General features: G+C 48.5%; 1 protein-coding gene and 1 long non-coding RNA gene across 30 annotated transcripts in view; one reads left to right on the top strand and one right to left on the bottom strand.

The window, feature by feature from the left end:
* The window catches only part of LOC105490530 (RIMS binding protein 2), a 404,804-nt gene that overhangs the window by 160,105 nt on the left and 221,286 nt on the right, over nt 1-23,413 (top strand). The window lies entirely within an intron of this gene.
* Nucleotides 5,180-14,710, bottom strand: LOC105490527 (uncharacterized). 4 transcript variants are annotated; one of them, XR_011608654.1, is made up of 4 exons: nt 14,673-14,710; nt 14,322-14,424; nt 14,047-14,165; nt 13,238-13,355 (listed from the first exon to the last, which is right to left on the bottom strand). It is a non-coding gene; the product is annotated as an uncharacterized lncRNA (long non-coding RNA). The 4 variants fall into 4 exon arrangements; XR_003020056.2 differs by lacking the exons at nt 13,238-13,355; nt 14,673-14,710 and adding an exon at nt 5,180-5,314 and having other exon boundaries at nt 14,322-14,457; XR_011608652.1 differs by lacking the exon at nt 14,673-14,710 and having other exon boundaries at nt 14,322-14,457.

The raw sequence follows: 23,413 nt of genomic DNA on the forward strand, positions 1-23,413 counted from the left end.
CCAGTAAGCATGGTGGTGGTGGAGGAGATGGTGATGATGCTGGCAGTAGTCCTGGTGACAGAGGAGATGGTGATGATGTTGGCAGTAGTTGTGGTGATGGAGGAGATGGTGATGATGCTGGTGCTAGATGTGGTGATCGAGGAGATGGTGATGCTGGTGTTGTGGTGGTGGAGGAGATGGTGATGATTTTGGGGGTAGTCATGGTGATGGAGGAGATAGATGGTGGTGATGCTGGTGGTAGTCGTGATAGAGGAGATGGTGATGATTTTGGTAGTTGTAGTGATGGAGCAGATGGTGGTGATGCTGGCGGTAGTCGTGATGGAGGAGATGGTGATGATTTTGGTGGTAGTCATGGTGATGGAGAAGATGGTGGTGATGCTGGTGGTAGTCGTGGTGACAGAGGAGATGTGATGATGCGGTAGTTGTGATGGAGGAGATTGTGATTTTGATGGTAGTCATGGTGATGGAGAAGATGGTGGTGATGCTGGCGGTAGTCATGGTGATGGAGGAGATGTGATGATGTGGTAGTTGTGATGGAGGAGATGGTGATGATTTTGGCAGTCATGGTGAGGGAGGATGGTGATGATTTTGGTGGTAGTTGTGGTGATGGAGGAGATGGTGGTGATGCCGGCGGTAGTTGTGGTGATGGAGGAGATGGTGGTGATGTCAGTAGTCATGGTGATGGAGGACATAATGGTGATGCTGGTGGTAGTCATGGAGATGGAAGAGATGGTGATGATTTTGGTGGTGGTGGTCATGGCAACAGAGGAGATGGTGATGATGCCGGCGGTAGTCATGGCAACAGAGGAGCTGATGGTGATGCTGGCTGTAGTCATCATGATAATGGTGGTAATGGATCTGGCCAGTATGTGTTCGGTAGACCTAAATCCACACCCAGTCCTCTGATTCCTATTTTATGCATTCATTTTCCATAGAAGAAGGCAGAGAAGGTCTGATGTGAAACTTAACTGTTTCCAATGCAGGATATACACTCGGCAATCATTTGTTTCTCATTACAATAGAACCACTAATTATCACTTAATAGTAAAGGCAGCCTCATTGGAGGTGGGTCAGATTCCTGAAAAATATTTCAAAGCCCTTTTGTTTTCATTATTAACATAATGGTATCAGTTTCTTCAATGAATATAATTTATGACAATATCTTTATCTGTATGCCCTAAAAAGACAAATAGTATCATGAAGAACACTTTCAAAGAGTGTGTTTCAACTGAGTGCTGTGGGTTATTGTAATTTTTTTCCGGTGCATTTATGACACTTGGCCTATGGGATGCAGAAGCCAATCTGTTCTCCTAGGGATCACAAGCAGATTATTTTGAGGGCTTATTACCTTTTTGATATTTTTAAATTTTGGTCATTCTGGGGCTGGAAGCTAGAGTGGAGTGATGTATGTGTGTATGAGTCTTTCCTATATTTGGAACGAGCTGGTCTTTTTTTGATAGATTGTTGGCTGCTTGGAATTGCAGATGCATCATTAAGCTATTGCATTTAAATTTAGCTCTTGTTCTCACTCTAGAAGGGAATGGAATGTTTGAATTATTTCTCCATGAAGGGAGGGCGATTAGAAAATAGGTCCTCATGACGGTGTGAAAGAGTGGGTCTAGTTCGTGAGTCTGAGATGGGCTGCATGTTTGACTTGGAAGAGGAGGCTCTCTGAGAGTAGCTCCAGTCTGGAGGAAGTTAGAGCTGCCTGAAGCACACCTCAGTGGCTGCTACATTTTAATCTCTCCAAAGGCAGCATTTCCTGTCTAAATCCACAATGACCATTCTCAACAGCTCCGTCGTTTCCCTCCATCCAGACAGGTCTCAGCGCCCCTCTATGTCAATAAAACATATTAAGATGTGTATTCACAGATCCAAGTTGGAAAAGTTAACAACTTTCACAGGAGCTGAGTATGTGTGAGCAGCTTTAAAGTTATGCTCATTTCAAAATTGCTGCAAGAGAATAATTTGAACATGCCTAGCATAAAAAGATTAATGTTTAATGTAATAGATATCCTAATTACCCTGATTTGACTTTCACACATTATATGGGTGTATCAAAATATCACATGTACCTCAATAATATGTCCATCTATTATGTATCAATTTAAGAAACCCAGATACATCAACTGGCGTGGTGGCTCACATCTGTAATCTCAGGACTTTGGGAGGCCAAGATGGGCGAATCACGAGGTCAGGAGCTTGAGACCAGCCTGGCCAACATGGTGAAACCCCGGCTCTACTAAAAACACAAAAATTAGCTGGGCGTGGAGTCGTGCACCTGTAATCCCAACTACTCGGGAGGCTGAGGCAGGAGAATTGCTTGAACTCAGGAGGCCGAGGTTGCAGTGAGCTGAGATAGTGCCACTGCACTCAATTCTGGGCAACAGAGCAAGACTCTGTCTCAAAGAAACCCAAATATAATCCTAGTTAAAGTGAATTAAATCAGTACAGTAAAGTAAAAAACAAAATTATTTTACCTTGTCAGATTTGAAGGGTAGCAGATGCTCACCAAAAAAGTCACATCTCACAGAGATGTATAAAGTAAAACATTAAAGTCCCCCAGTAAATAGTTCCCGTTCCTAATTCCCATTGGCGATCATTATTAAGAGTTTGGTGTTTCTTTTCAGAATTCAGACCTTTTCCCATGCATCCACAAACATACACACACACACACGCAATGTCTTGATGTAAAACAGAGGCAGGTGCATCGACGAAAGTGGACGTGGATACACAATTCTATGTGTGCATGTCCAAGTACACACATAATCTGCCCTGCAACTTTTTTCATTACTTCCGTACTAAATTTATATATTGTAAAATCTCATGTATCTTGACTCTTCTACCAAGCTAACCACTGTCATCAATTTGGTCCTTCCAAACATACGTGAAACTCTATCCTAGAATTTTGTATGTGCTTTAAACAAAACTATTTTTCTGCAGATTCGTATTTTCCATTTCCAGAACATTTCTTAGAGACCTTTGCCTGTTATTTCCTATGAGTACATTGGCACCCGACCTCAGCCTTGTAAATCGCTGTGTATCACCCAGCAGTGTAGCTATCCTGAGTATCTCAGCCTGGGCTCTCCCAGAGCAAGCCCAGGGTAAGGATTCCAGTAAAAGTGACTCACGGGGTGGTGAAATTTTGGGAGGGGAGTATGGAAGTGAGACAGGGAAGGGCAGGAAGTCGGTAATAGGTGTGTGTTATCCAGCCAGTTGCCACTGTGGGTGATGGGGGCTCAGTCCTGCTGTGGAACCTCTGGGAGATTTTGCAATGTACGCTGTGGGATTATCTGCTTGAGGGATGAGGGAGCTGGGGTATTGATCTACCAGTACTCTTCACTTGGCTGAGGCAGCCTTGCAGGTGCATGGAGGCTCCAGCATGTCTTGCTTGCCCTGCATGTAGGCCAGGCTTGGGTCTCAGCTAGACTGAGCCCCCAGGCACAGAAATGCAGGTGTTGGTGGTAACCAGGTTGGTGTGCAAGGAGTTGAGTGCTCAGAGGTTATGGGAGGCGGCTGATGCCTGCTGAAGGCACTTACTGCTGTTGATGAACAATTGTGCACTAAGTAGATGCACACACAGATGACAACAGTGAACTAACTGTGCCCTAACCATGCCTAATTATTATCAGCACTACTGCAGGGAACACATTTGTCCATGCCACCTGTGTACATTACTCTAGAATCTGTGCAAATGTGCTTCTACTTCAGGGGGTGGGGGTAAGGGGAGGGAGAGCATTAGGGCAAATACCTAATGCATGTGGGGCTTAAAACCTAGATGACAGGCTGTTAGGTGCTGCAAACCACCATGGCACATGTATACCTGTGTGACAAACCTGCACGTTCTGTACATGTATCCAAGAACTTAAAGTAAAATAAAAGTGCTTCTATTTGTATAAGTGTTGAAACATGTAGAAAAAGCTAAAGGGGAATATGTGCCATGTGTTCATCATAATATGCTTTTTACATTCAATAATGCAGCATGGAATTACCTCAGTCTTTAATAGTATTCAGTTGACTTTAGTTTTGTATATATTTGTGTATGTGGGTATCTAGTCCAGTAACCTGACTTTGTGCACTACAGATGCTTGGTAAATATTTGTTGAGACCAGAAACCACTGATACTAGAAGGAAATGGCCCCACCAGTGTCCCCGGACCTTCGTCCACGCCATCTGTCCTTTCATTTTCCCTGTTAGATAAGTCGTGTTATTCCTACCTGCAGGGCTTGATAGGCAAGAACTGTTTACTTGATGCCATGAGCTCTGGGAACAGAGATTACGTGTAAACGTTAAGCAGGGTCAGAGAGAGAGAAATTTGGTCTCCTGTGCCTTTTGTGGAGAATTTTGTGACTATCAGCCCTAGTGGAGGCATTGCCTGAGTCTGCCAACTAGCCCAATATTTCCAAGAGTGTTGTACAGGCAATAAAATAGACAAAAACAATCCACAAACCCTAGCTAGCTATGGTCGTGTATTTATTGGAAAAAATAAAATCATTAGGAAAAATATAACTAGTAGGCCAGGTGCGCTGGCTCATTTCTGTAATCCCAGCCCTGTGGGAGGCAGAGGTGGGAGGACCACTGGAGTTCAGGAGTTTGGGGCCAGCCTGGGCAACAAAGTGAGACTCCGTCTCTATGATCAAATATATATTAATATATACAAAATACTAGTGAATGATATGTACAATTAGCGAATAACTAGTGAATTTATATATAAAATAACTAGTGAATTAACCAACAGTTTTGTGTTTGTCATATATAGTTTCCTTTTTCAATATAATTACGTATGTAAAACACAAGCTTATTTAAAGAAAGAGGGTCACTCAGTAGTTGGCACAGAGATGGCAAACCTGGTGTGTCTGGGGAATCTCAGTTCCCTGGAACCTCCGATGCAGCCTTGTGGGGGCTTCACGGCTGCTCCAGCCACAGGCCGTGCCTGTTACCCAGGACCCAACCTGAAACAAACAGGCCTGCAAGTTCTCAGGGCTCATTTTTGGTCAGGACCCCAAGACTAACTGTCTCGGCCTAATGTTATTTGTGCGGAAATGTCTAGTTAAAATGGCTCTTAATGTCATTACTCTTCATGACTAAAGCAATTATGTATTTTAAATTCCATTTAGTTGGTTTCATTTTGTTCTGCTATTATTTTTTAAAGTAGACAAGTCAACATGGAATGGGCTCTGTTTATATTGAAGTCTCAGTGCCAGTTACAGTCAAACGAGTGATTAGTGCTGTCCTGGGCCTGTCGGAAAGTGTGTGTGATGCTGGCCTGCTGGCCTCAGTACTGGGCTGGGTTCAGTGATGTCTCCAGGTTTACCTGCAAGGGCAGTAAAAGGGAAGAGTACAAATGTGTCTGGCAAGAGCTTTGGAAATGGCAAGGAAATAGTCACACTTCCAGCTATGGTACCCAGGTCTCGGTATCATCCATTTCACTCCTGCCTCTTGGTGAACTCGGGCCCTGGGATGTCGTTTACTTGCTCCTTTTGTTCTGCAGGACAGATAGATGAGGCTGCTGATACAGCCGTGTGCTCAGAGAGGCCTTGGGGCTTGCTGTGCCCCGTGGTATTCTATTATGTGTGTCGCGGTCTTCAGATTTTACATGACGGGGAACCAGCTCAAAGTAGCCTCAGCAGAAACGGGAGTTCTTGACTGGTGAAATTGAAGAGAGGAGATTCTAGCTTCAGGAGTGGCTGCATCCAGGAACTCCGCCGATGTTTTTGGGAATCTCCATCCTTTTCCTCTGTGCTGGTGTCAGTCTTTAATCAGTTCCTTAGCCATGCACTTGGAGTTCACAGGCCAGGTGCTGTTCCCACATTGTATTATCATATCTACAGTTAGGCCCAAAAAGCCAGCAGGGCGGTGTACGACCATGGTGTGGGCCCCTGCTTTTCTCTCATGGGGAGGATCCACCCGGAGTCCATCACCCTAACCCTCACCTTTCGGAAGAGCCATCTCCAGTGGCTGGCGACTGAACTCAAGAGTTACCAACTCACCTAAGGTCACCTTCCAAATGGGAATGACCAGCGCCCGGGGGCTGGTAAAACAACGAACCCACCCTCACTAAGGGGTGACTTTGTCTCCTTACAGAGGTGTGTGCATGTTTTCAGGCCTCCCCATTCAGCCAGATCTCAAGGCAGGTTGCTCGCCTGCCCACGGCTAACATAACCATGCCAAGGACGGCTCACAGGGCTCGCAGGGCTCAAGCCACACAGGTGCCCCAGGCCTGGAGTCTAGGTCTGCAGGTTCCCAGGTGCTCCCCACTGCCGGGTGGCGTGGCTGACTGCGGGGCACAGAGGTAGGTCTGTTACTGGGTGAATGATGTTCCCTGCAAAAAGAATATTGGAGGCCCAGACCCTCAAACTGTGATCTTACTTGGAGACGAGGTCTTTATAGAAGTGACCAGCTTAAAACGAGGTCATTAGATTAGGTCTTAATCTACTGTGACTGGTGTCCTTCCAGACAGGGATTTGGAGGCAGAGAACACTGGCAGGGATGGGGGTGATGCTTCTAGGAGCCACGGAATACCAAGAATGCCAGCCACCACAGAAGCCGGGGAGAGGCATGGGCAGAGCCTGCCGGCCAGCCTGAGGAACCAGCCCTGCTGACACCCCGAGCTTGGGCGTCTGGCCCCAGGGACTATGGGGCTGTGCGTGCCTGTTCTTCAAGCCTCCTGTCTTGTCGTACTTTGTCACGGTGGCTGGAGGAAACTAACGTGAGTTCTCTGGTTGCAAGCAGCAGAACCTGGTGCTGGCCACCTAAAAGGGAAGGGGATTTGCTAGAAGGACCAATGGAGAGGGCCAGCGAAGCATCAGGGATCGGGAGCAGGCCTCAGGGAGGAGGAGAGCTGCAGGATGCCCCACCCAGGGTTGGGGGGATGGAGGGATGGGGGGACAGGGGGACAGGGGGACGGAGGGACAAGCTCTGGCCACTGGTTCTTTTTTGTCCTTGGTCCCTCTGCTCATGATTTAAATTCAAGGGACTGATTGTTTAATTGGCAGCACTTGAGTCTTGGGCGCATCCGTTGGCTGGAGAGGATGAGGCACCGTGATTGTCCTCAGCAGGAAGCTCTGGCCAGAAGAGTGAGCCACTGCCTCGGAGGCCCTTTCCGACCCGTTGCTGCAGGGGTTTCTGGGAGCCTCTTTCTCTACATAAAGTCAAGTCTGCACACCACGTATTCGTGGGCAGATTTCAGTGCAGCGCCGCACACCTGCTCCATGTGGGCCCTCTGTCTTCCCGGTGCAGAGCACCAAGGACAGCATGTGTCTGCAGGGCCACCTCTTTGCTGACACAATTCAGTTACTGACCCTTTAGGTGCTTTGACAGGCTGTCCACCCCGGGCCTGGGCAGTCTCCAAGAGTAACCAGGCAACGAAAGCATTTGCCGCTGATAGACATCCGCAGAGAGCAGCCGGCTCCCCGGTGCAAACGATAGGGCTTTGGATTAGGAGAGAAGGTTGATAAGGGACCGTGAGCACAGCTAGAGCTTCCTCTTTAACCTGGGGCCATGGTGTCTGTGCGGTCCCCTTGACAACACGCTGTGGCTAGATTAGAGATCCACATTGATCAGTCGCCGTGGAAAGAATAACACATGCGTGTACATTTCCTGTTTTGTGTGAACATCTCCCAGACCCCTTACTACAGAACGGGGGCTTTCCAAAATCGCTACTTGATTTAGCATGGGTAACTCGCATGCATCATCTCCACTCTGGACACTGCAAAGTGTTAGATATCTTTGAATTTGAAGGGCCAGTTTCCCAAGGAGTAAAAAAAATAAATAATAACATGATCAGTAAAGAGCATAATGATTTCAGTCCTGGAAGAGGTGAGGGAATGAAAGCTGTGACTGAGCCCCAGAGGTTTGTTTTGTAAAGCAGCGACGGTGTTGCACAGCCCCCTCCACTGCCTGAAGTCGTGCGCGTGTGTGGTCTGTATGACCTGCTGCAATGTGGACTTCATTGAGGAAGGGGTTTCACCTTTGCTCGCTTAGTATTCCCAGTACCTGGAAAGCTGCTCTGAAAATAGCGCAGAAGTTTGTTGAAGAAATAATTGGATAATTGAAGGAAGAAGTGGATTAATGAATGCTAATATAATGGGAAAACATACTTCTTCAATTTTGCCTATTTGGTGCCATAATTTGAAGGTTGCTTGCTACAAAGTAAGGGGTATGTGTGTGTTTAACATAGAAAGTCCATCAGCAATAAAGCTGTTAACTGACTTGGCTTTTAGATGAAGACCCATTTGTGATGAAAGTCTGGGTAGAGGTCCAAATATTCATCCTCCCTTCCTCCCTCCATCCATTCTTTCCACTTTTCTTTCTAACTGGGTGCAGCTAAAATCTCTTTTCCATCCTTTTCATGCACAGTCTCCCATTTACATTGCTTTATGTTGTTGAAATTTTGACTTTAAGATCATTTACATTACAAAGCTATAAAGATGTTTCGGTCTAGGCACTTTTAAGGAAGGTGTTTTGCCTGAATCACTTCCTGAGGAGCCTCCCACCTGCCATCAGGATGCTCCTTCAGGTGTGGCTGTGAGCAGGAAGAGCCGCAGAGCTCCTGGGCACCCACAGCACTAGGCAAAGAGGCGGCCACACTAGCCCCTGGATGTGGCAAACCTCATCCCTCCCCACCTGCTGAACACTGGGGCGTTTCAGGGAGGGCAAGAAACCTCAGACTGAAGGGAACCTGATCTTTTCGTCTTTACCAAGAGGAGGGGGCCAGGAGGATCCCGCTGTGGGGCTCCTTGGACCAGGCCGTGGAATGAGATGAAGATCCTACGAGATATCCAGTGCTGTACATTGTCTTTAAAAAAGGATAATTAACACGTTTAACCTTCTCATCTGATGTTCTCTGGGAAGAGCTTTTTGTGTTGACTTGATCAAACCAGGAGTGAATGTGATGAGAGGAAGGCATTGAGTGCTGATCACATGCAGTATGAATGATTATTTAGATAATACATTCATATTAGGCCTGGCATTGACGCACTGTTAGGGGCAAGCAAACTGCTATCTAGGGGACTGGAGAACATCATTAACTCTTCATTTGCAAAATTGCTTTGGGGATCTGTGACTCTTATGAGAGTTAGACTTTCTTTCTTTTTCCCCTTTTTTACATTAAAAAAAATTTTTTTTTTTTTTTGTGTGTGTGTGTGTGTGTGTAAAGATGAGGTTTTGCTATGTTGCCCAGGCTGGTCTCAAACTCCTGGGCTCAAGTGATCCTCCCACCTCAGCCTCCCAAGGTGCTGGGATTACAGGCATGAGCCACCACACCCAGCCAAGTTAGATTTTTCTAAGAATAAAGAGACCTGGAAATCTGAAAATCAACTGATGCAACGTTTTCCAATGATCGGACAACACCTCCGAGTAGCCCAGACAACTGAGCGATTCCTGTTCTACCAAAATAATCTAATTTATGTGCATTCTGTGAGTTCAGAATTGGGGTGCATCTGCGGACCTTTGAGGACCGAAGTGCTGGGCTGCTTAGCGTCAGGTCAGACACTCAGTCCAAGGCCCTCTCTGTTACTTTCTGAAGCTTCAGCTGAAACAAGAAGCAGCCCACCTTTGCTAAAGGAAAGGCCTCCTCCAAGCCCTTCTCAATACCTCCTGCTAAGCAGCCTCTAGCAGTAACTAAAGCCAGTGTCAGGTGACACCTACTTGTCATTTCTGCCTGGAGCTGGAGCTGGCCTCGGCCTGTGGGGCCAGAGCATTGATTGAACTCTGTTGGTGCCCCAGGGCAATGTGTGCTAGGAAAAAAGTGGAGTCTGGTGAAGGGAGATGGTGACTCACTCCTTCCAGTGAGGAGGGAAAGGAAATGTCAGTGAGAGCCAAGAGGGCAGGGATGACACCATGTGCGTGAGGACAGACCTGGGTCCCAAGCCTGGTCCAGCAGCTCCCAGCTGCAGGGTGTGGGCCTGGGCTCTGGTTTAAGCCTTTGCATCCTTGTATGCTGGATGGAGGTGGCAGCACTAACTCGGGCCCGGGGGTGGGGTGGTGGGGGTTATTGGTGACAATGAAACACAGAAGAGACTGGTAGGGTCTCAGCACCAGGCCTGGCCCACAGGAAGCTCTCAGAACATGAGGTATAAGGCTGGGGGTCCTGGAAAAATGAGAGATGGGGTGGAACCTCTCATCAGTGGAACATGGGGGACTCTGCAGAGGAAGGGGGCCCCTGCACCCCAACTTCAGGTCAGCAGCTGACGCCAAGGCCATGTTGTGGGGATCCACAGCCCACACAAGCAGTCCCCGAAAATCTTTCCTTTCTGCTCAGGCCTCTGGCAGAGCTCTCCAGACCTCTGTGCTGGAAACCAAAGTCACCCTCTGACTTCTTCCTATGGTCCTGCTTGTGCCTGGCCAAGCTCTTTCCTGGCTGCCATATGGAGATGTAGAAGGAGCTCTCCTGTCACTGGGACAGACTCCAGAACACTGTACTGACCCCATCTCGGGACATTCACGTCTTCCTGTCAGCCCTGGGCTCTGCCTTGATGAGCTGGGAAGGTGCGGGATTGGGAAGGTGCCTTAACCTCTATCTCATTCATTGTCTCCTAGGACGGTGTCCTGCACATATGGGCACTCAGTAGACATGGCTGATGGGTTGGGTGGCTTTTTCTATGCCTCAGCTTCCTTAGGTCTTAAATGGGTTTAAATATAATCCTGCCTTGTAGAAGGTTTGAGGAGAAATCGGCAAGCCCTCAAGAAGGGATTCGCAACTGTGGTAGTGGCTCAGGTGATTCTGCACTGACCCGAGCCAGGAGCCCAGCTGAAAATGGCAACAGTCAGAGAAGCTGAGAGGAGGAGAGAGAAATAGGGGAGGCAGAAATAAGGAGAGAAGAGAAGGGAGCAAGACGGGAGGAAGAGAAAGAGACATGGGGGGAGAACAGATGGGGTGAGAAAGGAGAGGAGAGCGGGAAACCAGAGACAGAACGTGGCATGTGTCTAGTCGTCGTCTTCAGATGTCTGGGGATGAAAGGGGACGCCGTGAACAGCTCCCCATTCGTCTGGTGGGAAACGTGCAGGCGGAACGTTGTGATCTGTAAGATGAGACGTCCTTGCTCTTGGACACAGAGCCCAGCGTGCAGGTTTAAGAATGCAAAAGGCTGGGGGTGTGTTCATCCAACTGCGTCACTCTCCTGCCAGGCAGGGAGACTGGTGCCTGCCAGAGGTGAGAAAGCAAACGCTGTTGTCCAGATCACGTCCCCTCCTGGAGCAGGAGGGTCAGGGAGGCACCTAAGGGGCGTACAGGGACCTCTCCACATAGCTCGTCTGGGTGGGCTTGGGGGGGCTTCCAAGCATGATGGCAGAGGTTTGAAACCTGTGCCCACCACCGCAGGAAAATACCTGTCACTGTTGATGAAAAATGGTGCTGTTTAAACTTAGTGGGCATTGGTTTTCTTAATTCTCCTCTCCTAATTCTTGTACAGTATCACATTCCATAGCCCAGGTAAGCAATGCATGTCCCTCCACCCCTTTCTCCCTGTCTATAATCAAAGACAAACACCTGTATCCCCACAGCTAGGCCTTGCGGGGGTTGTTGGTTTATTAAAATGAGAATATAGACTAGGCCCAGTGGCTCACACCTGTAATCCCAGCACTTTGGGGAGGCTGCGGCAGGCGGATCACTTGAGGCCAGGAGTTTGAAACCAGCCTGGCCAACATGGTGAAACCCCATCTCTACTAAAAACACAAAAATTAGCCAGGTGTGGTGGCTGCGCCTGTAATCTCAGCTACTCCGGAGGCTGAGATGGGAGAATGGCTTGAACCCGGGAGGTGGAGGTTGCAGTGAGCCAAGATCGTGCCACTGCACTCCAGCCTGGGCGACAGAGTGAGACTCCATCTCAAAAAAAAAAAAAAAAATCTATATATGTTTGTATATAGGTATGTATATCATATATACACAGTATATGTAATTATATGTACATATATACATATATGTATGTAATATATAATGTATATTATATATTGTGCTATTGTAATATATATATTATATTATATATAATAGACACAGTATAATATATGCATAATCATACATATATGCATAATTATGTCTATATAATTATATATACATAATACACATATATACACATATACATGTGTATTTATGCACATACATAAATACACACTCAGCATCTGCACGTTTCCTGCCAAACAGGGAGCTGTCCAAGCTGTCTCATTTCATACCTACACATTTGAAGAGGACTGGACACACAAATTATCAAAAATATGTATGTAAATATTTTATAAAACGTTTTACAAAGTACATATAAAATACATGTATCATATATACATATTTTTATACATGTATCTTATGTACATATATATTTTTGTATACAGGTATTCAATAACTGGTTTTACTCAAAAGTGCGTCACGAACGTTTTTCATGTCAACACATAGAATTCTAACTTGTGATTTTGCATTGCTTCATTGTAATCTGTGGCACAGATACACCGCAATTTTATTTGACCACCATGAGAAGATGTCCCTATGCAGACCGGCAAGATTTCCCCGTTTTCCTTTGCCTCGTCAGCGCTATGCTAAAGATCTTCGTGCACATGTTCTTGTGGTTTTTATTCTATGGAATCTATTTCTGGGAATCTCTGGGTCAGAATCTGTGTCTATGCTTTTTAATTACACCTCTGAGAGACTGCTTCTCAGAAAGACTCCAAGCATCAACATTCCCACTGGTTCTGTATGGAGCGGCCTTTTCCTTTTTCCTTACACCCCAGTGCTCGCTGATACGGTGCCTCAGTTTTTCCATATCTAACGTGTGAGGAGTGCTGTGTTGTTAGAGCATAGGGAACATTGTCGGTTTGTTTACATTGCTCACTGAACATCTTCTGAGGATAAGGGAGGTTGGGTACCATGTTGGTAATTAATCACTTGGTTTTTGCTGATTCCTGGGGGTGCTGCCCCAACTGGCGTTAGTCCTTGGCTGTAAGTAACTTCTGTTTCTTTATTGTGCTCTTTTTTTTTTTTTTTTTTTTTTTTGAGACGGAGTCTCGCTCTGCCACCCAGGCTGGAGTGCAGTGGCCAGATCTCGGCTCACTGCAAGCTCTACCTCCCGGGTTCACGCCATTCTCCTGCCTCAGCCTCCTGAGTAGCTGGGACTACAGGCGCCCGCCACCTCGCCCGGCTAGTTTTTTGTATTTTTTAGTAGAGATGGGGTTTCACCGTGTCAGCCAGGATGGTCTCGATCTCCTGACCTCGTGATCCGCCCGTCTCGGCCTCCCAAAGTGCTGGGATTACAGGCTTGAGCCACCGCGCCCGGCCCTTTATTGTGCTCTTTAAGGAATGGGAGCAATGGCATTGATTTCTTCTGCTTCCAATCACATAGTATACGTGCAACTGTGTTACCAAGTCCGAAGTGCTGTAAAACATAACGTGTAGGCCAGCCTGTTGCATCAGGTAGGACGGCGTTCAGCTGCAAGTAACGATAGAACCTGCTAACACTGCCCTGCAGAGACCGGCCTCACTTTTCTCATGCAGAAAGTCAGAGGCCACCATTGCAGGGTGGCATGAGGTCTGAAAGGACCCTGCCTCTCTCCCTCTCTGCTGTCGTTGGGGTCCTGTGGTGGCTGTCGCACCTTCTGGCATCGTGCCTGCATCCCAGGCAGGAAGAACGGAAAAGGCCGATGAGGGCTGTCTCTTAATGAGACTGAGTTGTGTTTTGTTTTTTTGTTTTTGTTTTGTTTTGTTTTGTTTTGTTTTTACAGAGTCTCGCTCTGTCGCCCAGGCTGGAGTGCAGTGGTGCGATCTTGGCTCGCTGCAGCCTCCGCCTCCCAGGTTCAAGTGGTTCTCCTGCCTCAGCCTCCCAAGTAGCTGGGATCACAGGCACCCGCCACCACACTCAGCTAATGTTTGCATTTTTAGTAGAGATGGGGTTTCACCACGTTGGCCAGGATGGTCTCGATCTCCTGACCTTGTAATCCACCTGCCTCGGCCTCCCAAAGTGCTAGGATAACAGGCATGAGCCACTGTGCCAGGCCGAGACTGAATCTTAAGAAAGGGAGAAGTCTGTGCTAGGTGTTCCCTGCTTGCCTCCCAGATCCACCCTCTACCTGCTTCTGTGCTGTCCTCTGCCCGTGGGGTGGGGGGCTGGGCGCGCTGGACTTCCTCACTCAGGTTCTCTTGCCCCATGGCTTCCAGGTGGCTTGGCCGATGAGGTCGCAGCAGGAGCCTGGAGATTGTGGCAGGGGTGTCTATGGGTTGCCCACTGGCCCTCCAGTGGGGCGGTTGCAGATCCCACAGTTACAGTGTCCTCTGCCTTGCTGGCCTCTGCAACCCACCAGCACTGCTGTCAACTCTCCCTTCGTCCCATCCCCTCCTTACTCACCAGGCATGGCCTTCGTTTTGCCCTGGATTCTGACAGATGTGACTTTCCAAAGGGCATTCGTGAGGTCAAAAATGTCACCTAGTCATCCTTGCCAGCCGGGGAGCTGGGGAATGTGTACCAAGGGAAGGCCAGGGAGAAACAGCTGGTGAGTGGTAACCCAGGGTCTAAGTAACCTGGTGCAGGTGGCGACTACGGGGCACTGGAGACTAGGTGGAGGCTGTGTAATCATCAGGGGTTACCCGGGAGGTTCTGGACTTGGGGGAGGGTGGAGGGAAAGGAGAAGCTGTTTCACCCATCCGGACTCCTATATTACAAGTGACAGATCCCAGCTCAGCCCTGCAGGCTATGTACCTTGCTTCACCCTGATGGGGTCTAAGCCCAGAATAAGGTACCAGGGTCTGCATCCAGGGGAGCCTGCTGTGATGTCAGCGCGGTTTGGTTACCAGGGAAGCCAGTTGTTTAAGTCATAGAGCTGTGTTTGACAAGCTCCTCCCGGTTTCTCCCGGTTTTGCATTTACACTGTTTCCTCTGATGTCTTCCCATCATGGTCTTCACCATCCTGTCAAGATGGTGTTTTAAAACTTATTTTAAAAAACACCATTTTTCCATAATGTGCTCTCTTAGCTTGGGTTGCTGTTCAGAATACCCCAGACTGGGTGGTCCCAGGGGCTGGGCTGGGGACCCCCAAACCCAGGGTGGCTTTTCATTAATCCAGCAGCCAGGCCAAACTTTGTCTGGATTGGGCTTTGCACACAGCAGAGCAGCTCATGCACTGTGACCTTTCAACTCCTGGCCCGAGGGCTTGTCCAAGCCAAGTAAATATTCATACATGAGAGAGAACGTGATGCTTTACGAAAAAGCCAAAAGCCAGATCCCCTGGCCAACTGAAACACCCGGGGCGGTACTAGGCCCTCTGAAGGCCTGTTTTCAACCATGGAAGGTGAGGCTGATGGAGGGAACAGGTGGCGGTCTCTTCTCCAGTCTGGGCCAGACACAGGTCAGTCCAAGCACCTGCTGTCCTTGGAGGCCACCTCTCTGTCCCAGAGAGGTGACCTTGCGTAACTCTGAGCTGCGCCGTGTGATGTCCAAACACGTGCCCTGGCACGCTGTCTCTGGAGGACTCGGGTCTGCTGCCCAGATCCCTGCAGGCCCTATGGGCTCTTCAGGGCAGGGACTCATGACTTCTTAACTATCCAGGACATGCTTCTCAGAGGACGCATCGCACCTGTTTCAGGCATTAATCCTGCAGCCAGCTGGTTTTCTCCAACTTTCTACTTGCAAAGCAACTTCTTAGGCCTGGGGTCCTCTCTTGCAGGTGCCCTGCATGACAGAGAACTTTTTCAACCCCAGCCATTGTGTAACAGGCAGTGGGTGGACATGGGTTCTGTGTCCTGCTTGCTGGGCCTGAGCTGCTTGTCAGGTGTACAACTGAGAGCCTTGCAGACCAGAATCCAAGACTCCACAGCACATGTATGCTGGGGCCGGACGCGAGCTGTTGAAGGAGAAAGCAGTCAGTGTATTTAAAGGCAAAGGGCTTCCTAAATCGAGGCTGTGCAGGCCTCCTGAAGGTCCTAGCCCAGGCTACAGAGGTAAATCCTCTCTGCAGGAGATGCCTCGCTGCCAGCATGGTGGCGTCTGCTGCTTACGGTAGCCGGCAGCCAGTGTCTTCCAGCCGAGGATCGGGGGCAGCGATGCGAGTAAATGAAGCGACCCTGGCTGCTATGGCTTCCGTGGGAGTGGAAGACAAAAGGGCCCCAAATATTCCGCAACATATTGTCTGATGGAGGCTGCAGCTCAAAGAGATCCTTTGTGGGAGGGACGTCATCATCAGGGAGGAGACTTGGGCTCCTGGAGAGCCAGGCACTGAGTGCTTCCCCACTGTGGGGTCTGGGGGAAGTGGGGACAGAGCCCATGGGATGGGGGGGGATGTACATTTCCAGGAGACCTGGGGGCTCTGCATCCCTGTGGTGCCGGCAGCGATGCCTGGAGGCTGGAGCCTGTGTCAGTGGCCTGAGGCTGAGTTCAGGCTCTGCCTGCTTTGGGCGGTGTGGCTAGAGGCTCCTTTCTCCCAGCCTTTCTGAGGCCACCTCTGTGGAATGAGGTGTTGGATGAGACTCCCCAGGGTGAAGCCGCCTGGGAGCTTTTCCTGCTAGAGCTTTAGAAACGAGGGAACTCGAAGGCAGAGTGGCCGGGGACTCGCTGGGCAGCAGCAGCCTCCAATGGATGCGAGTTTCTGAGACACTGCAGGTGTTACTAGGGGGAGGTGACAGTGAATTTAAAGCAGGAAAATTACTTTTATGAGTCACAAAATGTTTGTTAGTCTCTTGCACATTGCTAGGACACATTACCTAGTTTTTATGCTTTTGTTTTTATTTATCAAAGAGATAAGTGTTTATTAAATTATTAAGTGTTATACAAGCATGGAGAGGTTTTTAAAAAATTATCTGACTTTTGGGGCCACGGAGATGGCGTAGACCATCCCTTCAAAGTGTAGCTCTAAGCCCTGGAAATGGAGCAAGACTTGATGAAGGGAGGACCCTGGAAGCTGAACTGCCAGAGGCTCCAGAACGGGAGGGACTGGGAGGAGCAGAGTCCCCATTTTCCCCCAGAATGGGAGGGACTGGGAGGAGCAGGCTTCCCATTTTTCCCCGGTGATGGTGGACTTTGTGTCAATTTGACTAGGTTGAGGGGCGCCCAGAGAGCTGGTCACACACTATGTTTTGGGGCGCCTGTGAGGCCGTTTCTGGAGAAGGTGAGCATTCAGATCAGTGGACTGAGGAAGGAATCATCACAAATGTGAGGGCATCCTCTGATCCATCGAGGGCCCAAGCAGAAAAAAAAGGCAAGGGAGAGGTGAATTTGCTCCCTGCTGGAGTTGGGATTTCTGTCTGTCCTGCCCGCAGACGCTGGAGCTCCTGGGTCTCGGACCTGTGGACTCCGGGCCTCGACCAGTCCCCCTCCAGTGCCCTACCCCCAGTTCCCAGACCTGCAGCCATGGGCTGGGAGCGATACTGTCAGCTCCTCCCGTTCTCAAGCGTGCAGTCTCAGACTGAATTCCCACCGTCAGCTCTCCTGGCTCTGCAGACGGCAGGTCATGGGACTCACTGGCCTCTGTAATCACATGAGGGAACTCCCCAAGTAAGTCTCTTCGCGCGTGTGGATCCTGTCCTGTTTCTCCAGGAAACCCTGACGAACCACCCCGCTTCCATCCAACAGAAGAAAGTGACCCAGGCCCAACATTTCCTGACCCCCGACCTCACCAGAGAAGGTCCCCCGGGTGGCTCAGTTCTCCTCTGGGTGGATCGGGGTCCCTCTGACCATAACACCAGGGAGGGTTAATCAAGAGCCCTGCCAACATCAGTGTCAAGATTTCTTTTTTTTTTTTTTTTTTTAATGGCTGAACAGCATTCCGTTGTGTAGAAAACACATTTTCTTGATCCATTCATCCATCGATGCACACTTAGGTTGATTCCACACCTTGGCTAGTGGGAATGGTGCTGTCTAAACGTGGGGGTGCAGACAGCTTTGCGACAGACTCAGTTCACATGTGGGGGTGCAGACAGCTTTGCGACAGACTCAGTTCATTTCCTTTGGGTTGGTGCCAGTGGCATAGTGGGCTCATGGTCATTTCCATTTTTGATTTTTTGAGGAACCTTCATACTGTTCTCTGACAACATGGATGAACCTGGAGGATGCTCCATTAAGTCATAAGCCAGGCACAGAAAGACAAATACTGAGTGACCTCACTCATACGTGGCAGCTAAGAAGTTGATCTCATAGAAGTAGAGAATGGAATGGTGGTTACCAGAGGCTGGGGTGCTGGGGGGCATGGGGAGATGCTGGTTAAAGGATGCGTAGTTACAGTTAGACGGGAGGGTGCATTTCAGGAGATCTACTGCACTGCAAGCTGACCATAGTCAATGATGATGTATTGGTAAAAAATGTTAAGAGAGTGGGTATTGAGTGCTCTCACCACAAAATAACTATGAGGTAATGCACTTGTTAATTAACTAGATTTAACCATTCCACAATGTACATATATGTCAAAGCACCACGTGATACACGATAAAATCATACAAAACAAACCAGAGTCCTAAAGAGGAGTGGCCTGGGCAGCGCTCTATCCCCACAGAGCCTGAGCCTCCCCTCCCCGGCGGAGATGCGGCGGAGATGCTTCTCCCCACTGCCCACTTCCCCCCAGGAGGAGGGTCCTAGCCTGACAGCTCCTGGCTTGGGGAAGCCTCTTCATCTCTGGGGAGCTGAGACTTCCCTCCTCCCCAGTAGAGAGACAATAGGGTGGGTGATCAGACCTGCAAGAGGGACACGTAGCCTGGACTGAGGTCTCTTTGGCCCTGAGAACTTGAAACTTCCCTGAAGTGCCCAGAGAAACCAGCGTAGGCAGAAGGCTACGTGTAATGCCAGTGGGCCGTGCATAGGGGATGCTCTCTGCAACACCACAGTGCCAGTGGGCCGTGCATAGGGGATGCTCTCTGCAATACCACAGTGCCAGTGGGCCGTGCATAGGGGATGCTATATGCAACCCCCCGTGGTGGTGTCATCCAGCATCCTCTATTCCTGAGAGTGTCTTGGTTTCCCAGTGTCCTGTTGTGTGTTGTTTGATTCAGCTGTGAGCTCGGAGAACTTGCCCATTCACAATAGAAACCAAAGCATTTTCTAGCAGCTCTTTCCACTGGATATTCTTCCTTTTCCTGCCCTGGTTCCCAGGCAGGGGCTGGGGGGTCAGACATGGAAGGTTGCCCGATTGGAAGCGCTCTCCTAGGATGCTGAATCTAGGGAAAAAAAACCCAACGTTTTGAGCATATTTACTTCAGTGGAAAGTTTCCCATGTTGGGGGACAGGAACTTCTGCCAGGTCCTTTTGCAGGGGACCCCCTACCTTCTGCACCTGGCCCTCCAAGCGTCTGCCCCCGGCACATTCCCACATCCTTCTGGGAGCTCCCCTTTTGGTGGAGTCATGGCCTTTGTTTCTGATGCTTGCACCCAACACAGAACCTAAGCGGCTGTAAAAATGGACGCTTCTGCTTGGTCAGCGTGGAGAGAAAAGTGGGAGAAAAAGGAGATGGAACTTGAACCTGGTGGAATGAACAGTTTTCCAGGGCTCCGCTTGCTGAGCGCTCTGAGCAAGCAAGAGCGCTTGCGGGCTCCTCCTTGCTGGGGAGTTGGATTTGTGTCTGACTCGCTCTCGGGCTGAGTGTGGAGAAACGGTCGCCGGTGAGGATGACTTAAGGAGGCGGTGTTTTCATGCCTGTCCCCGAGAAACTCCCAGAAGATGATCAAAGCACCATGAATGAGAAGTGTGTTCCCACCGAGTGCGTGGAAACACGTTCCTGGGTGTGGAGACGTGGCAGAAACCCTGTGAGCGAAACCCACAGGTGCACAAGTAGCCACGATCAGCCGGGGAACTGTGTGGTGAATTCAAGGAAATCTACCAAATGGAGGTACCATCTATTAAATACCATCTTAATCAGCCTGTTAAATTGTGATGTGAGCAGATGCGGTCATGGGTAGGGCCCTTTCTCCCCCAGAGGAAATGTCAGCAAACACTTAACGGGAATGTTTCAGATGACCAGGTCTGTGGTAGAGTGAGTGCTCTGCCCAGGCTCATTACAGGATTTCAGCTGGGACTATTTACAGAAATTAAATGTGAAGAAGGAACACTGTCTACACCTCAGGCTCACTGGTAGGGCAAGCTGTGTTTGAAGAATTTGAATTGGGCCGGGCGATGGCTCACGCCTGTAATCCCAGCACTTTGGGAGGCCGAGGAGGGTAGATCACGAGGTCAGGAGTTTGAGACCAGCCTGGCTGAGATGGTAAAACCCGTCTCTACTAAAAATACAAAAACTAGCCGGGTGTGGTGGCAGGTGCCTGTAATCCCAGCTACTTGGGAGGCTGAGGCAGGAGAATTGCTTGACCCGGGAGGCGGAGGTTGCAATGAGCTGAGATGGTGCTACTGTGCTCCAGCCTGGGTGACAGAGCAAGACTTCGTCTTAAAAAAGAATTGGAACTGCTTGTTGTGGTGACTTGGACTGTTGCAGCCTTGAGACATTTTGCTTTATTTTTGACTTCCAGTGAAAGCCAGGCTCCAGCCCAGGGCAGAATTCCTCGCACGGGTCATATTTAGAAGGTGAGGAGGAGGCTGGAGAGTATCTCCAGTTCATGATCTCTACCGCTTGCTCCAGCGGTTTACAGCTCACGAAGTGCAGACTTTCAGATGAGGTTTGGATGGAAGCCACTATGAGTTTTGCTATAAATGGTGAATCCCAAGAGACGCTCCACAGAATACCTTTTGGAACGTATTGGCTCAGCTTCCGCCTCTTCAACCTGCACTTGTCCCCGCCTCTGCACTGCTGGTGCAGTGACAGCCACCTAAAGACCTGCCTCCTTGCGTGGAACTGGGGAGCTGCGTAGACGTACGACTCCCTTCCCACGCATCCTGCTTGTGCCTCTCTGCAAACCCCGTGCTTCCTTTATTATGGCCTAGCCCAGGCAGTTAGTGGTAGAATAATAGTGAGAGGGGGCAATCCCAGGAATGCAGTGTTCTGACTGTGATTTTTAATGTGGGAGAACGTTTTTTCTTAGAAACATACAGACAAGAAAATACCTGTGTGTAATTCCCACCATATAGACTCTCAGGCAGGGCCAATCTTTTTTTTAATTTTTTACCATATTTACTTCCAGTTGTTGTTCGCACTTTCAAAAAGTTACATGTTAACCTTTCATTTTTAGTTTTTTTTTTTTTTTTTTTTTTTTGAGATAGAGTCTCACTCTGTCTCCCAGGCTGGAGTGCAATGGCACAGCCTCGGCTTACTGCAACCTCTGCCTCCTGGGTTCTGGCAATTCTCCTGCCTTAGCCTCCCAGGTAGCTGGGACTACAGGTTCCTGCCACCACACCTGGTTAATTTTTTTTTTTTTTTTGGTATTTTCAGTAGAGATGGGGTTTTACCATGTAGGTCAGGCTGGTTTCGAACTCCTGACCTGAAATGATCTGCCCACCTCAGCCTCCCAAAGTGCTGGGATTACAGGTGTGAGCCACTGTGCCTGGCCCATTTTTAGCTTTTACTTATGAAAAATGTAAAGCATACCTTGAAATAGCAAGAATAGCACAATGAACCCCCACACAGTGCACAGATGCAATCATCTCACAAAGTTGTCATATTTGCTGTCTGCCTGTCTATCATCATCTATTTTTTCACTGTATTATTTCAGAGTGGTAGATATTGTCACTTTATTACTAAATACCTTATCATCCATCATTAAAAATAAAATTATTTTCTACATAACCACAATACCATTATCATACTTAAAAATTAACAGTAATTCCCCAATAGCATATGGTATTCAGCCCATATTCAAAATTTTTAGTTATCCCCAGAACATTTTTAATACCTTGTTATTTTGATTGAACCCAGATCCAGCCACGCCTCGTGTATGATGTTGGCAGCCACGTCTTTTTAGTCTCTTTTAGTTGGAAACACGGTTTCCCCGTGTGATTGATTTATTGAAGAGACCAGACCACCTTTAAAAATAAATCAGGCATTACAAGTAAAGTTCAATTCTTTGATTTATAGAATCTGCTGCAACACCTACTCACCCTCCACTCCCAGAAGCATCCATTATATTATTAGGATAGTCTGTATCTTTCCAGGTTTTAAAGCGTACTTTCACAGTCCTGTGTCCTGAACAATGGGGACGAGTTCTGAGAAAGGCGTGCTGGTGATCTCGTCATGTGAACCCTGCAGTGCACTTGCACAAACCTACCTGAGGAGCCTACAGCACCCCAAGGCTGTGTGGTGGAGCCCATTGCTCCTGGGCTGCACACCTGTGCAGGATGTGACTGTACTGGACATTGTAGGCAACAGTAACATAATGGTAAATATGCATATATCTGAACACATCTGAACCTTGCAGAAAAGGCACAGTAACATGCAGTATAAAAGATGAGAAAAAGAGGCTGGATGCGGTGGCTCACACCTGTAATCCCAGCACTTTGGGAGGCCAAGTCGGGCGGATCACAAGGTCAGGAGATTGAGACCATCTCTACTAAAAATACAAAAACAAAATTAGCCAGGCATGGTGGCGGGCGCCTGTAGTCCCAGCTACTCAGGAGGCTGAGGCAGGAGAATGGCGTGAACTGGGGAGGTGGAGCTTGCAGTGAGCCGAGATCGTGCCACTGCACTCCAGCCTGGGCAACAGAGTGAGACTCCATCTCAAAAAAAAAAAAAAAAAAAAAAAAGGATAAGAAAAGAGGCATCTGTATAGGCCACTCACCATGAATGGAGTGTGCAGGCCTGAAGTTGCTCTGGTGAGTGAGTGAGTGGGTGGGTGGTGAGTGAACATGAAGGCGTAGGACGTTCCCGTGCACGACTGTAGGCTTATGGACACTGAACACTCAGGTTGCTCTGAGTAGCCAAAGCCATTTTAAAAAAATTGTTTTTCTTTCTTCAATAATCAACCTTAGCTCACTGTGATTTTTTTCTGACTCTTGTAATAATGCTTGTCTTGAAACACAGACATTGCACAGCTGCACAAAAATCCTTTTCTTTATAGCCTTGTTCTATAAGATTTTTTTCTATTTTAAAGCATTTTAACATTTAACACTTTTAAAATGTCTTAAAATGAAGACACAAACGCACACATGAGCCTAGGGCCACCCAGTGTCTGGATCATCACATCACTGTCTTGTGCCTGCACGTCCTGTCCCACTGGAAGGTCTCCGGGGCAAAGCACGTGGAGCTGCCATCTCCTAGGGCGACAAGGTCTTCTTCTGGATACTTTCTGGAAGACCTGCCTGAGACTGTTTTACAGTTATTATTTTATAAGTAGGAGTACACTCTAATGAGAAAAGTACAGCATAGTGAAATGTCTAAACCAGTAACATAGTTGCTTATTATCACCTATCAAGTATGATGAACTGTGCAGGACCATATGTGCCAGGCTTTTCTAGGACAGGTGGTGCAGTGGGTTTGTTTACAGCAGTGTCACCACACACGTGAGTCATGCACTGTGCTACGATGTTACCTTGGCTGTGAAGTCACCAGGCTATAGGGCTACAGGGAGCTTTCGCCTCTCTCC

Source organism: Macaca nemestrina, chromosome 10 (genome assembly GCF_043159975.1).
Source record: "Macaca nemestrina isolate mMacNem1 chromosome 10, mMacNem.hap1, whole genome shotgun sequence".
NCBI classification, from domain to species: Eukaryota; Metazoa; Chordata; class Mammalia; order Primates; family Cercopithecidae; genus Macaca; species Macaca nemestrina.